Genomic DNA, 17097 nt, shown 5'->3' on the forward strand with positions numbered 1-17097 from the left:
AAACTACCTGCTCAATGTGCAACACTCTTCAGCGTCAGGTTGAGGAACTGCAGAGCAACCTTCAGAGATTGCAAGCTTTGACTCGTATCTACAACTCCCCTGTATCGGATAAAAACGCTTACAATCATAACGACGGCCTTTTGAGAGAACAGCTCCATATAGAGGCCGCTAGACAACGTCTTTGTGTGTGGAATTCATTGTTTTGGTTGTTTATTTATCATAGACTTTATTGTCCCTTCTTCCGGGAGACTTTGTCAACTACTTCACCAAGAAAATAGCTGACATACGCTCCTCCTTCTCAAACCCACCTCCTACTTCTCGCGTCCCACCGACCTCACCTCTTTCGCCCTCTCTTTCCTCTTTCACCGCCCTCTCTCCTAACCAAATTCTTACCCTAGTAACCTCTGCCCGTCCGACCACCTGCCCTCTTGACCCCATTCCATCACATCTTCTACAATCTATTGCACCTGACCTTCTTCCGTTCCTCACCTGTCTCATCAACAACAACGCTCTGATATCTGGCTGTTTTCCCAATTCTCTGAAGGAGGCAAGAGTCAACCCTCTCCTGAAGAAACCCACCCTCAACCCTTCTGAAGAAAACAACTACAGACCGGTCTCTCTTCTTCCCTTTTTGTCCAAAACCCTTGAACGTGCTATCTTTAATCAACTCTCCTCTTATCTCCACTGTAACAACCTCCTTGACCCCCACCAGTCAGGTTTCAAGGCAGGCCACTCCACAGAGACTGCTCTCCTTGCTGTCTCTGAGCAACTCCACACTGCTAGAGCCGCCTCTCTCTCCTCTGTCCTCATCCTTCTGGACCTCTCTGCTGCATTTGACACGGTCAACCACCAGATCCTTATTTCCTCCCTTCAGGAACTTGGTGTCACAGGCTCTGCTCTCTCCCTTCTCTCGTCCTACCTCGATGGTCGCACCTACCGGGTAACCTGGCGAGGATCTGTGTCGGAACCTTGTCCTCTTACTACTGGAGTTCCTCAGGGTTCCGTGCTGGGTCCCCTCCTGTTTTCGCTTTACACAAACTCTCTTGGCGCTGTCATTCGCTCGCATGGCTTCTCTTACCACAGCTATGCCGATGACACCCAACTAATTCTCTCCTTCCCTCACTCGGACACCCAGGTGGCGGCTCGGATCTCTGCCTGTCTAACTGACATCTCTCAGTGGATGTCCGCCCACCATCTGAAAATCAACCCCGACAAGACTGAACTACTTCTCTTTCCCGGAAAAGATTCGCTTACCCAGGACCTGACAGTCAAATTGGGGAACTCCGTACTAACGCCCACCTCGACCGCTAAGAACCTCGGCGTCACACTCGACAGCCAACTCTCCCTGACTCCCAACATTGCCGCGACAACGCGATCCTGTAGATACACGCTCTACAATATCAGGAGAATACGTCCCCTTCTCACTCAGAAGGCAGCGCAGGTACTGATTCAGGCTCTTGTCATCTCCCGCCTGGACTACTGCAACTCCCTCCTGGCAGGTCTCCCTGCCACCGCCATTCGACCTCTGCAGCTCATTCAGAATGCAGCAGCTCGACTGGTCTTCAACCTTCCGAAATTCTCCCACACTACTCCACTCCTCCGCTCTCTTCACTGGCTACCGGTGGCCGCCCGCATCCAGTTCAAAACATTGGTGCTCACGTACCATGCTGTGAATGGATCGGGTCCAGCTTACATCCAGGACATGGTCAAACCCTACATCCCAACCCGCACTCTCCGCTCTGCATCTGCAAAACTACTCGTCCCTCCCCCACTGAGAGCAAAACACTCGACTAGGTCTCGACTCTTCGCTGTCCTTGCGCCGAAATGGTGGAACGAGCTCTCTGAAGACACCAGGACCATAGGACCCTATGGTTGAATGCACTTATTGTACGTCGCTTTGGATAAAACCGTCAGCTAAATGACATGTAATGTAATGTAATGTAATGTCCCGTGCATCGCCACTACTGCTTTTCATCGCGGACACATTTGTCCCGTATTTTCCTCCAAAACTTTGCGCACCTCCCGACCGGCAAACCGGCGTTTGCGGCGATCTCCCTCCATGAATCCAACCTGCTTATACAACCCGCCAATGACGGGTTGTATAAGTGGTCATATTTACGCATTTCTTCCGACAAAAGCTGTTCAATCTGATCCGTTCTCTCGTAAACATTCTTTGTTTTGATAATGGCGGTATTGTGCTATGAAAACGGAAACGTGAGACTCTGTAAAGGATGTAGTTAGCAGAACAATCGCAGCCTTGTGCGCTGCGGGAGACTTGCGTTTTTGATGTCTCATTTCTTTTAGAAGATTTGGACCAGTGTCCGCGTCCCCCCGTACCTCCCCTTGACCGGAACACACACCCCCATACCCCATGTCCCCATGCATCACTTCAGTCGCCGACAAAAGGACCCTCACCAAACTGCTCACCATCATGGACAATGAAAACCATCCTCTCCACAGCACGACAGAAGAGTCTGATCAGCAGGAGACTGCGCTCGCTGCAATGTAGGACTGATATATATATAAGTCTTACATGGTATAAATCATTAATCCCCAGAGCCATATAACTACAATAACACAACCCACCAACCAAAGGTACCTCACTAGAAAAACTCAGTTTTCTAGTGAGCCATGATTACTGGCTATGTTAGCCTTTGCACAGCCCCAAACTTGGCTATGTTGGCCCTTTGCACAACCCCCCTCCCCCGACTACTGGCTACTACTGGCTATGTTGGCCAACCCCCCCCCCCCTCCCGCCCCCCTCCAACTACTGGCTATGTCAGCCCTTTGCACAACCCCCTCCCCCGACTACTGGCTACTACTGGCTATGTTGGTCAACCCCCTCCCACACTACTGGCTTGGAATTGGATTGAATTGGAATGAAAATAAATCAAGAAAACAAACTCAAAACCACCCGACGTAGTGAGGAACCCGCTTCCCAGGACACAGCAAACAAAGGGGTAGGACACCACCACCAGTCTCAAGCAACTAAAAAGACAAAAACAAATTACAATAAAATAACATCCATCCAACAATACAAAGGGACACAGCCCTGGTTAAAATTAGGGATTGTAGGATTTCTCTCTGCTTTTGGAGTGGCAAAACTTTAGAGTTGTTAGCACTGCACATGAGTCTGATGCTATAACCACTCTCTCTGGCCTGACGTCCTCTACCCAATGACCACTGTTCCACTCTTTTGATAGTTTCCTGCATCTGTTTCACCACATATTCCACATTCCTACCTCTTTTCCACAGTGCCGCATCATCTGCAAATAAAGATCTCCCTATATTATGTGCAACATTTTCATATACATCATCAATCATTATTGAAAACAATAACGGACTAATCACACTTCCCTGCGGTGTTCCGTTGTTCACCAAATGGCTGTCCGACACACACCTTCCCACTCTTACTTCTAAAGAGTGCCCCACCAAAAATTGTTTAATCCATCTGAACATTTTACCCGATATTCCTAATTTCTTAATTTTGATTAATAGTCCCTCTTTCCACAGTAATGCACTAGTTTAGCTAAGTTAGTTAACATTAGTTTCTTTCCAAAACAATATATTTTTTAATCAAGCTAACTTCATAACCTTCATGGATATTCATGGATTGTTCTATCCGACTCTTTTACAGAAATTTCTGACTGCAAAAGCGTCCTGTGTCTGCTATCCCACTGCAAGAGTGTCCTGGTCCACGTCACTGACTGCACCATCCCACTGCAAGAGTGTCCTGGTCCACCTCACTGACCTGCTAGGCATAAAACGGTGAATGTTTCAGACTGAAAAAGCGATTCCAATGTTAAAAAGCGCATGTGTCATGGTCTAGCTAAATTAGACTTGCCTAGTTCCCATGTGTTTTTATGTTTTATATGTGCAACCTGTTGCTAGTAAAGGTTGCTCTTTCCGTTGCTAGGTCAGTTGGAATTTTAGGCGGTCAAAAAATAGGGGCAGTACATGGTCGGTCTCAGCTCATCACATTCTTGTTTTAATATTTGTTTTGGTTTTGTTTGGCTGATGGGATGTGGAGGTGCACTCTGCATTTGCATTTCTGCACAAGATCACGGTAATCATCAAGAGAACAAGACCCATTTAGATATGGAGAGAAGACTAAATCCCTGAAGTCAAGTGCATTACTATCGGTGTTCGTCACACAGAAAGGTAAGCGAAATGTTTGCATCCTCATATGCAAATGAAATATTCAATACTATGATCAGATGTTAGTCCGTTCATGTTTTAACACCTGTGGTGTTCATTGTGATGTTTTGGGGGATACAAAACAGGTGACCGTGTGCATGGAGTACAGGAGGTGCGCTGGGAAGTGTACTTGAGAAAGACACCCAACCCCTAACTGCTCCCACTGTGTGGGATGGGTTGTACATGTAAACCATACCTTAAAAATGTAAACCATCTAATGCAATGCAAATGCGTCAACTTTAATTACATGTAAATGTAAATGCAAGTCGCTTTGGATTAAAGTGTCAGCTTGAATGACCTGTGAATAAACTTGCCTCAACCACATAATACAAGGTTTCTGTATTTGTGTTATTGTCATTTTTTGCACTTAGTATTTCTTCTTTGACTTAACTTAATAAAATCATGGAAAGGACTTCCTTTTGGCTTTCTTTTAGCACCAAAAGTTAAGTTCGACCAACTCAATTCTATTGAGTTAAGTGAATGTGAATTAATAGGTTAAATGTATTTAATTTGAACTCAATTAAAAATGAAAAAGAAATTAAAGTTCAATTAACTAAACTAAATCTAGTTGAAAATGATTAAGCCATTCACTTTCAACTGACAATACATGGCCTGAGACGGCGGTCTCAGGCCATGTATTGATTATCGGGGCTTGAACAAGATCACGGTGAAGAATCGCTACCCCTTGCCCTTAATGTCCTCAGCATTTGAACTCCTACAAGGGACAACTATCTTCACCAAATTGGACCTCCGTAACGCCTACCACCTGGTCCGGGTCAAGGAGGGAGACGAGTGGAAGACGGCCTTCAACACACCTACAGGTGTCCTTTTTGGGCTTAATCCTGTTTTCTCAACAATAAACAGAATTTACAGAAATGTGACATAATCTGTCAACATACACTATTTTAATCCTAAATAATGGGAAATTGCATGTTTAAATTTGAAATGCTTGGTTTCATTTGGCAAACACATCTTACAGTGGCATTTTTCTGGACTTTTCTGCAAGCTGGTGTACAATATCTTCAAAATCAGAAGCTGTACAGGTGAAGTCTCAAGTGCTTGAAGTAAATAAGTTTGTCTGAGAAGGAACTATCCAGATCTGTCAGATAAGTGGAGCACAGCTTAGCAGCTCTTTCACGCACATCACAATCATTGCAGTCCCTCTCAAATAAAACTCTAAGAGGTCACACACATGTGTGTAGGCTTCGATGGGCACAAACAAAGTCTGTCAATGATGACATATGTTTCAACCTAAAATCTCTGACTATCAGTAAGCGCTACTTCACTGTCATCACCAGACTCGTCTGCAAAGTTCTTTCTGTTTCTCACACGTCGAGTGTCAAACTAGTAGTTCAATCAGGAGAGACTCATTTAATAGAATAATACTTTATTACACACTGGGCTTAATCCTCCTGGAGTCCAGACACTGGTGGTGGTGGTGAAAGGAATAGCAGCAACCTGATGATGAACCAGGAACAACGCCGATGCTGACTGGAGGTGACTGGGCTGGTTCACTTTTTACAAACACCATATAAAAAAGCTATAACAAACCTTCCCAATCAAGAAGAAAATCTGCCCAAAATCCAAGAGCTTTGCCTTCTTTCTGCTGACTATTACTTCCTGCTGGACTGAGGAGTGGTGTGAACAGGCTTTCCATGTCGGCAGCTGTAAGGTTTGTCTGAGAGTGGCACAAGAGTGGGGCCAACACACACGGATGCTGCTGGAGTGCGAACAAAAAGTTCTTCTTTGAATCTAGTAGGAACAATGATCATATGGCTTTAGTTACCCTGGTAACTATACCAGAGTTTAAAGTTAATAGTCTTCCTGGGTCTTAAAATTCAAAACACTCAACCCACCAACAAGCTTTTCACTGAACATGCTTTACCATTTGTGAATGTCACACAATCTAATCTGTAGTCACTTTTAAAGCATTCAAGTGATAAATCATGGGACTATGGCCAGAAAGTTTAACAAGACTAAAGGGGTCGTGTCCAGCCTTAACCCTTATTTTAAAGTGCTTAAATTTGGCAGAAAGTGTGACTTAATGTAAAACAAAAATAATACTTTCATGAAATTATATTGACAAAAAAATAAAATCCATGAAAAACAGACACCTGTAGAGTTGTACACCAGGTAACGGCTTTCTGGAGGTCCGTCAAAGATCAGATCATTCATCTGAAGCGTGAGGAATTCCCGCCTCGGCCCGCCGGTGTCTAGGCCTTCTTCATGGGAGCCAGCGTCATCGGTAAACTTCACAAACATGTCATTCTCCTCAGAGTACGTGAAACGCTGAAAACCTCTGACAGCACCATCCCATACATTAGATCTGGACACGTGGAATCTGTTGACTTTGCTGTGGTCAATGGCAAGCGCCAAATTTGCAATTATTTCAGGTGCACTTGTGTGCCTAGAACAAAAAGTAGAAAAGTTACATTGTGTGTAAAAAAAGATCCTCCAAGCAGAATTGTATAGCTTATTAGATGAACACAAATGGGATCAAGCCTTCCTTTCATTCAATATTCATAAATTGTACTCATAACACTTTCTGACTCCTCAGGACAGGAGGCAGTTAATAAAACAATAGGCTACATTTAAGACATTCAGTTCCTTACAACAAGACATCTCTTTGGATCTCTAGTTTTTCAACAACAGTTTTTCTCGGTACAGTAACTGGAATTGTCGTTCCACCCTTCTTAATACAGTGATGTTTATTTGTTTAATGACTACTCGTACAATGGATGGATAATACTATAATAATATAGCACTCATGACTCACATTGGTTCTAGGAGATGCCTCATTATTTTGTTTGACAGTTAGATCTTCGTCGTCATCACTGACGATAGGCGCATACAGGTCTGTGTAGTTGCTGCAAAAAGAAAATATGTACAAAAAATACAATATAACGAAACATACTGTGCATCTTCTTATCAGTAATCAAGAGTGTTAAAGGGGTCATTGATTGCATAACCAATTTGACCTTGTCATGGTTGAATAACGACAGCTCAGTGGGTAAAATGGACATACAGTGAACCTCATTGATACATTGTCATCGATCCACCCATTGATACCTCTTTCCTATCTAAATCTCACAACTTGAAACTGCAGCTGTAAAACGATCGGTTTCGAAAAGGCTGAATTTGTGACGTCAAAAATGTAGCGTCGCCTTTGTCCCCCCCCTACCTGAAGTTACATACAGACCAGCCCTCTGGTGTTCTGGCGCAGGATCTCAGACACTACTTTAGCTGTGCCGCTTTGTGTACTTCCACGGGAATTACAAAGGAGCTAGTTTGGAAGTTTTAAAAAAGGATATTCAAAATGGACCTGGTCCATTTTCAGCGCAACCAATGTTACTGAACATACCGTATTTTCTGCACTACAAGGTGCACCTTCAATGAATGACCTATTTTAGAACATTTTTCATATATAGGGCGCACCGGATTATCAGGCGCATCAGATACTGCAGTCAAACGTTTGACGTCGGGGCGGGTGGATGTGGGGAGGTGGAGACGGTGCTTTCAGGGTCCGATCGATGCTGCGAGGTGCGTCCGCTCCCGCCGCCCCCCTCGCCATCCACGCCTTAAATCTTCGGCTGCTCTCCAGCCACGCCGCCTGCCAAGGGCTCCTTTTACAATAACCTATTATCCCTTTAAGATGGTTCAGCTACTGTAAAGAAAAGGGAGAAACAAGCTCCATATCTCACGCGCTTGAGCGCCCGCTCAGCATCTCGCCGCCGTAGACCGAGCTTTGGCATGTTTGGCAGAGCGCCTTTAGCGCCGTGTACAACCAGTATCGATCAACCGATTACCAACTGATCCATATATAAGGCGCTCCGGATTATAAGGCGCACTGTCGAAAATGAAAGGCTTTTAAATGCGCCTTAGAGTGCGGAAAATCCGGTACCCTTTTCAGAGACCTTAAAAGACAGTGTGAATACCCTTAAAACGCAGTCAATGACTCCTTTAATATTTAATATTCTAGAACATTTAAAACAAAAGCCCCAAAACCAAACCTGTAATATGTTCTCGCCATTCCAGGACATCCGGAGGTACTTGGACGGATATCCTCTGTATTGCACTGCTTTCATGCACAGGTTCACATGGCTGTAGTAAAGCATTACAAAGACATTGGGTTTGATCAGAACTTAACACAGCAAACAAAAGACGTTTTCATTAAAAAAAAGCATACAATAACATGCTTTACATAGCACTCACCAACGTGTCAGCTAGCTCAAATGTTGTGAGGGCTCTTTTTAATCACAATCTCTGTGTCAGAGTCAGAAATGTCAGACACTTTTCCAGCTGAAACAATTAAAGTTAGCTTGATTGGTGTCAGTTAAAAGACAAACATTTAAAAAGAAGTCAACTCCAGAAGAAAGTGATGAATGGAAAACTGGTTTGAAGCACTGCACCAGAAACACTTGGAATTGTAGATGCATAAAAAAAACAACTTCTCTTCTCAACTCCTTGCAGTAATTTGAACATGAATACAGACAACACCATGGGAAACTATTTTTAAACCTATTTACGTACGTTTCAGAGGTGAAACATCAAGCCACAGAAATAAATGGATATCTTCTTCAAAGTCCGTCTTTGGGCAGATAAAAATTGTGATCCTTGAATATGGTTTGCCTAATTCTGCTCAAATGATGATGGGATGTCAACAGCAAGTCAACACTGAAATAATTATTTGCTCTCTCTCTCTGAGCGATATCAAATCACATTTGCTTACCTGCACTTTCCTCTTTTCCTTTTTCTTGTCCTGCATTTTGCCAAAGGAAAACTTTTGCCTTTCCTCTCCTTTTTACTTCCGGTATTCCAGAAAGGTTTTAAATCTTGGGGTTGAGTTGGATGGAGCATTCTGTGATACTACAGAGAAGCACAAGATGCATTCTTATAAAATGGCAAAGCATACGTTGCAGGTTCATAGAAAAAAACAAAAGTAACGGTACAAAATAAAATACATGGCTGACGACACGGTTTACTTGACAGATATCTGATCATATCTCACCTTGATCATAAATAATTGACTAAATATCTGAATGGCAAAGGGGGAGGAGGGCAGTTACTTCAGTTTTAGGCAGGGATGTTGTGGTGCCAACGCGATAGTCTGCCAAGGATCATAATACGCAAATATACATAATTAACGTGATATGTCCGTGGTAACAGCCAATATATGTATTTTTTAAACCAATGTTTCTTGTTACCTAACGTTAATTCAATCGAATTTGGAGTGTATAGCTAGCGTGGTCAGGCATGCCATTTACGACAGGCAGGGGAAACCCACCATTACCTTCAAATAAGGTTACGTTAACTTACCTGAAGTTGGTCCATTGGTGGGTTGAGCCAAAGACTCCAGACTTTTTCCAAGTATCTGTCCACAACCACTGCAAAAAATCGGCTGGTTCGCCAACAACTTTTGACGACAAACATTCTTTCTTTCGCCGTATTTTCGCGCGGAATGAAGGTCTAGCAAGCGAGCGAGTCCTCATTTCCTGTTGACAGACAGTCCGCCTGTCCAATCAGAAGGGTCCGTCCTCTGCTTATAGGGTCCTACACTCTCCGTAAGAGGTTAATTTCGTTGTGTTTTCCTATTGGCTGTTGTGTTTCGCACGTCAGAGCCACGTAGTTCCGAGTTGCCATGGCAACAGCCATTGACGTCATGATATCCTTTGATGTTGGAATCTACATATAGGCCTCATACCTTCTCTGGACTTCTGGAGAGCTGCACGCTTTCTGCTCAGTCCTGCGTCAATTGATAACCTTTGACCACTGACAATACAACGCTCTTTTCAAGTTTTATCGTGTACACAGAAGTATTTTACCCAACATTAAATCAAACAGGAGAAATGGCGCAAACGAATCTGACGATTTCCAACCAGGAGCCAGCAGGGTCATCTGAACAGTTCAACGCAGAACATATGAGCCTGAGCGAAATCTGCAAAGATCTTAAGTCTATGCGCATGAAAATTCACTTGAGCAGAATACACGTTGAAGGATGGGGATCTTTGAAGGTTAAAGATGATAAATATGAGAATCACAGGCAGGAGGAAGCCATTGCTAGGAGAAAATGTGAAACCCTTCAAAAAGAGGCAAAGAGTCTCCTTGATCAGGTCAAAAATCATAAACATTTTGAATCAATCTACAGCGGCCAAAAAGAACTAAACAAACATTTGTCTTCTAGACATCAAAGGCTGGAAGTAGAGGTGGAATTGCAGCGGAAAAGGTTGGAGCACTTAAAACATGTGGAGTCAAACGCTGCATCCATAACAAAGGAGAATGAGGAGTATGACCAAAAAATTCACCTCCTGGAGACCACACTGCAAAAGGTAACCAATGAATGTAACCTTTTATCTGAGGCCAATAAACGAGACGCCCATCAGCTTGATATGAAGAAGACTTTGGTGAAGAACTTGGCCTCCGAAACAGCTTCGACTCACTTGGATTACGAAAGTCTGCAATATAAGAATAAGGAACTGATTGCAGAGACACAGGAGTTAGAAATACAGGTTTCGGCTCTGCAAGATGAGAAAAGCGAAATAAACCTGAAACTTGTAAACCAACGCCGTCAAAATGAGGACGCAATGCACCGTAGGGACGCTTTGGAGAGAACAACCAATAATTTAAAACAGCAAATCCAGGGCTTCAATGAAGAACTCACGTCCATAGAATCTTTGGCATCGCAACTGAAATGCCAGGTGACTGTTCTGGAGGAGCAGCGGCGACAGTTGATTAAGGTCAGCACGGAGGCCACCAACAAGCTACTCCGTGAAAAAGACTGGAAGGCTGGCTATGACGCACAGAGGGAATACAAAAACGCCCTGGAGCTGAGGAACAATGAATGGAAAGAGAATATCCTCAGTCTAATGAACAGTCTCAAAGATCTTGACGCCTGTAAGGCAAACTACGAATCATTGAAGACTGATAAAAAAGTTGCAACCAGAATGAATAAAACTCTCAAAAAGCAACACAAGACCCTGGAAAACAAGATCTCAAAAGAGCGGAAGTATGTGGAAAAAAACAACGGAAAAAAGTCAGAAAGCAAAACCCTGATTGGTGGAAACTGCACTCTTCAGTGTCAGGTTGAGGAACTGCAGAGAAACCTTCCGAGATTGCAAGCTTTGACTCGAGAGACCGCTAGAGAAGCACCTCTGATGGAGCGCAACGAGGCAATAAAGTCAGAGAACGAGATCAATTACAGACAATTGGACTTTCTCCCGGGGCAAGTACCCTCCACATCGCATGTAGAAAGGGTAAACCAGAAAAAGTGTTGGTTTGAACCCTCGCCGGTCCCGAACCAGACACCCTTACCACCCTTAGGGCTGGCCCATGCTTCTGCGTCTGAGTCTGCGTGGTCGCGTCAATGCGCTCGTTTCAAATCATGGTTCTAAAAGGCTGGCGTGTGTTGCAGAGCAGTTCACCGCGAGAACAACAGGTGGAGTAACGTGTTTTGGTTGAAGACGACCTAGAGAGTCACGTCTTTGTGTGGAAAACGGACTACGGATAATACGACATAGTAGACGGAGGCAAGGATACACAGTCCATACAATTATTTAATATTTAATTTCAAGAGAACAGTCATTGTACAAACTACCTGCTCAATGTGCAACACTCTTCAGCGTCAGGTTGAGGAACTGCAGAGCAACCTTCAGAGATTGCAAGCTTTGACTCGTATCTACAACTCCCCTGTATCGGATAAAAACGCTTACAATCATAACGACGGCCTTTTGAGAGAACAGCTCCATATAGAGGCCGCTAGACAACGTCTTTGTGTGTGGAATTCATTGTTTTGGTTGTTTATTTATCATAGACTTTATTGTCCCTTCTTCCGGGAGACTTTGTCAACTACTTCACCAAGAAAATAGCTGACATACGCTCCTCCTTCTCAAACCCACCTCCTACTTCTCGCGTCCCACCGACCTCACCTCTTTCGCCCTCTCTTTCCTCTTTCACCGCCCTCTCTCCTAACCAAATTCTTACCCTAGTAACCTCTGCCCGTCCGACCACCTGCCCTCTTGACCCCATTCCATCACATCTTCTACAATCTATTGCACCTGACCTTCTTCCGTTCCTCACCTGTCTCATCAACAACAACGCTCTGATATCTGGCTGTTTTCCCAATTCTCTGAAGGAGGCAAGAGTCAACCCTCTCCTGAAGAAACCCACCCTCAACCCTTCTGAAGAAAACAACTACAGACCGGTCTCTCTTCTTCCCTTTTTGTCCAAAACCCTTGAACGTGCTATCTTTAATCAACTCTCCTCTTATCTCCACTGTAACAACCTCCTTGACCCCCACCAGTCAGGTTTCAAGGCAGGCCACTCCACAGAGACTGCTCTCCTTGCTGTCTCTGAGCAACTCCACACTGCTAGAGCCGCCTCTCTCTCCTCTGTCCTCATCCTTCTGGACCTCTCTGCTGCATTTGACACGGTCAACCACCAGATCCTTATTTCCTCCCTTCAGGAACTTGGTGTCACAGGCTCTGCTCTCTCCCTTCTCTCGTCCTACCTCGATGGTCGCACCTACCGGGTAACCTGGCGAGGATCTGTGTCGGAACCTTGTCCTCTTACTACTGGAGTTCCTCAGGGTTCCGTGCTGGGTCCCCTCCTGTTTTCGCTTTACACAAACTCTCTTGGCGCTGTCATTCGCTCGCATGGCTTCTCTTACCACAGCTATGCCGATGACACCCAACTAATTCTCTCCTTCCCTCACTCGGACACCCAGGTGGCGGCTCGGATCTCTGCCTGTCTAACTGACATCTCTCAGTGGATGTCCGCCCACCATCTGAAAATCAACCCCGACAAGACTGAACTACTTCTCTTTCCCGGAAAAGATTCGCTTACCCAGGACCTGACAGTCAAATTGGGGAACTCCGTACTAACGCCCACCTCGACCGCTAAGAACCTCGGCGTCACACTCGACAGCCAACTCTCCCTGACTCCCAACATTGCCGCGACAACGCGATCCTGTAGATACACGCTCTACAATATCAGGAGAATACGTCCCCTTCTCACTCAGAAGGCAGCGCAGGTACTGATTCAGGCTCTTGTCATCTCCCGCCTGGACTACTGCAACTCCCTCCTGGCAGGTCTCCCTGCCACCGCCATTCGACCTCTGCAGCTCATTCAGAATGCAGCAGCTCGACTGGTCTTCAACCTTCCGAAATTCTCCCACACTACTCCACTCCTCCGCTCTCTTCACTGGCTACCGGTGGCCGCCCGCATCCAGTTCAAAACATTGGTGCTCACGTACCATGCTGTGAATGGATCGGGTCCAGCTTACATCCAGGACATGGTCAAACCCTACATCCCAACCCGCACTCTCCGCTCTGCATCTGCAAAACTACTCGTCCCTCCCCCACTGAGAGCAAAACACTCGACTAGGTCTCGACTCTTCGCTGTCCTTGCGCCGAAATGGTGGAACGAGCTCTCTGAAGACACCAGGACCATAGGACCCTATGGTTGAATGCACTTATTGTACGTCGCTTTGGATAAAACCGTCAGCTAAATGACATGTAATGTAATGTAATGTAATGTCCCGTGCATCGCCACTACTGCTTTTCATCGCGGACACATTTGTCCCGTATTTTCCTCCAAAACTTTGCGCACCTCCCGACCGGCAAACCGGCGTTTGCGGCGATCTCCCTCCATGAATCCAACCTGCTTATACAACCCGCCAATGACGGGTTGTATAAGTGGTCATATTTACGCATTTCTTCCGACAAAAGCTGTTCAATCTGATCCGTTCTCTCGTAAACATTCTTTGTTTTGATAATGGCGGTATTGTGCTATGAAAACGGAAACGTGAGACTCTGTAAAGGATGTAGTTAGCAGAACAATCGCAGCCTTGTGCGCTGCGGGAGACTTGCGTTTTTGATGTCTCATTTCTTTTAGAAGATTTGGACCAGTGTCCGCGTCCCCCCGTACCTCCCCTTGACCGGAACACACACCCCCATACCCCATGTCCCCATGCATCACTTCAGTCGCCGACAAAAGGACCCTCACCAAACTGCTCACCATCATGGACAATGAAAACCATCCTCTCCACAGCACGACAGAAGAGTCTGATCAGCAGGAGACTGCGCTCGCTGCAATGTAGGACTGATATATATATAAGTCTTACATGGTATAAATCATTAATCCCCAGAGCCATATAACTACAATAACACAACCCACCAACCAAAGGTACCTCACTAGAAAAACTCAGTTTTCTAGTGAGCCATGATTACTGGCTATGTTAGCCTTTGCACAGCCCCAAACTTGGCTATGTTGGCCCTTTGCACAACCCCCCTCCCCCGACTACTGGCTACTACTGGCTATGTTGGCCAACCCCCCCCCCCCCTCCCGCCCCCCTCCAACTACTGGCTATGTCAGCCCTTTGCACAACCCCCTCCCCCGACTACTGGCTACTACTGGCTATGTTGGTCAACCCCCTCCCACACTACTGGCTTGGAATTGGATTGAATTGGAATGAAAATAAATCAAGAAAACAAACTCAAAACCACCCGACGTAGTGAGGAACCCGCTTCCCAGGACACAGCAAACAAAGGGGTAGGACACCACCACCAGTCTCAAGCAACTAAAAAGACAAAAACAAATTACAATAAAATAACATCCATCCAACAATACAAAGGGACACAGCCCTGGTTAAAATTAGGGATTGTAGGATTTCTCTCTGCTTTTGGAGTGGCAAAACTTTAGAGTTGTTAGCACTGCACATGAGTCTGATGCTATAACCACTCTCTCTGGCCTGACGTCCTCTACCCAATGACCACTGTTCCACTCTTTTGATAGTTTCCTGCATCTGTTTCACCACATATTCCACATTCCTACCTCTTTTCCACAGTGCCGCATCATCTGCAAATAAAGATCTCCCTATATTATGTGCAACATTTTCATATACATCATCAATCATTATTGAAAACAATAACGGACTAATCACACTTCCCTGCGGTGTTCCGTTGTTCACCAAATGGCTGTCCGACACACACCTTCCCACTCTTACTTCTAAAGAGTGCCCCACCAAAAATTGTTTAATCCATCTGAACATTTTACCCGATATTCCTAATTTCTTAATTTTGATTAATAGTCCCTCTTTCCACAGTAATGCACTAGTTTAGCTAAGTTAGTTAACATTAGTTTCTTTCCAAAACAATATATTTTTTAATCAAGCTAACTTCATAACCTTCATGGATATTCATGGATTGTTCTATCCGACTCTTTTACAGAAATTTCTGACTGCAAAAGCGTCCTGTGTCTGCTATCCCACTGCAAGAGTGTCCTGGTCCACGTCACTGACTGCACCATCCCACTGCAAGAGTGTCCTGGTCCACCTCACTGACCTGCTAGGCATAAAACGGTGAATGTTTCAGACTGAAAAAGCGATTCCAATGTTAAAAAGCGCATGTGTCATGGTCTAGCTAAATTAGACTTGCCTAGTTCCCATGTGTTTTTATGTTTTATATGTGCAACCTGTTGCTAGTAAAGGTTGCTCTTTCCGTTGCTAGGTCAGTTGGAATTTTAGGCGGTCAAAAAATAGGGGCAGTACATGGTCGGTCTCAGCTCATCACATTCTTGTTTTAATATTTGTTTTGGTTTTGTTTGGCTGATGGGATGTGGAGGTGCACTCTGCATTTGCATTTCTGCACAAGATCACGGTAATCATCAAGAGAACAAGACCCATTTAGATATGGAGAGAAGACTAAATCCCTGAAGTCAAGTGCATTACTATCGGTGTTCGTCACACAGAAAGGTAAGCGAAATGTTTGCATCCTCATATGCAAATGAAATATTCAATACTATGATCAGATGTTAGTCCGTTCATGTTTTAACACCTGTGGTGTTCATTGTGATGTTTTGGGGGATACAAAACAGGTGACCGTGTGCATGGAGTACAGGAGGTGCGCTGGGAAGTGTACTTGAGAAAGACACCCAACCCCTAACTGCTCCCACTGTGTGGGATGGGTTGTACATGTAAACCATACCTTAAAAATGTAAACCATCTAATGCAATGCAAATGCGTCAACTTTAATTACATGTAAATGTAAATGCAAGTCGCTTTGGATTAAAGTGTCAGCTTGAATGACCTGTGAATAAACTTGCCTCAACCACATAATACAAGGTTTCTGTATTTGTGTTATTGTCATTTTTTGCACTTAGTATTTCTTCTTTGACTTAACTTAATAAAATCATGGAAAGGACTTCCTTTTGGCTTTCTTTTAGCACCAAAAAGTTAAGTTCGACCAACTCAATTCTATTGAGTTAAGTGAATGTGAATTAATAGGTTAAATGTATTTAATTTGAACTCAATTAAAAATGAAAAAGAAATTAAAGTTCAATTAACTAAACTAAATCTAGTTGAAAATGATTAAGCCATTCACTTTCAACTGACAATACATGGCCTGAGACGGCGGTCTCAGGCCATGTATTGATTATCGGGGCTTGAACAAGATCACGGTGAAGAATCGCTACCCCTTGCCCTTAATGTCCTCAGCATTTGAACTCCTACAAGGGACAACTATCTTCACCAAATTGGACCTCCGTAACGCCTACCACCTGGTCCGGGTCAAGGAGGGAGACGAGTGGAAGACGGCCTTCAACACACCTACAGGTGTCCTTTTTGGGCTTAATCCTGTTTTCTCAACAATAAACAGAATTTACAGAAATGTGACATAATCTGTCAACATACACTATTTTAATCCTAAATAATGGGAAATTGCATGTTTAAATTTGAAATGCTTGGTTTCATTTGGCAAACACATCTTACAGTGGCATTTTTCTGGACTTTTCTGCAAGCTGGTGTACAATATCTTCAAAATCAGAAGCTGTACAGGTGAAGTCTCAAGTGCTTGAAGTAAATAAGTTTGTCTGAGAAGGAACTATCCAGATCTGTCAGATAAGTGGAGC

The 17097-nt window shown here is 44.4% G+C and overlaps 1 long non-coding RNA gene across 1 annotated transcript; it reads right to left on the reverse strand.

Annotated features, from left to right (window-relative positions):
- Positions 1–5567: 5567 nt before the first annotated feature.
- LOC144406335 (uncharacterized) lies at positions 5568–9776 on the reverse strand. The gene is made up of 4 exons (XR_013467616.1): positions 9514–9776; positions 8927–9063; positions 8208–8298; positions 5568–7064 (listed from the first exon to the last, which is right to left on the reverse strand). It is a non-coding gene; the product is annotated as an uncharacterized LOC144406335 (long non-coding RNA).
- Between the last annotated feature and the right edge of the window lie 7321 nt (positions 9777–17097).

The sequence above is a fragment of the Gasterosteus aculeatus genome, chromosome 4 (assembly GCF_964276395.1).
Source record: "Gasterosteus aculeatus chromosome 4, fGasAcu3.hap1.1, whole genome shotgun sequence".
NCBI lineage: Eukaryota > Metazoa > Chordata > Actinopteri > Perciformes > Gasterosteidae > Gasterosteus > Gasterosteus aculeatus.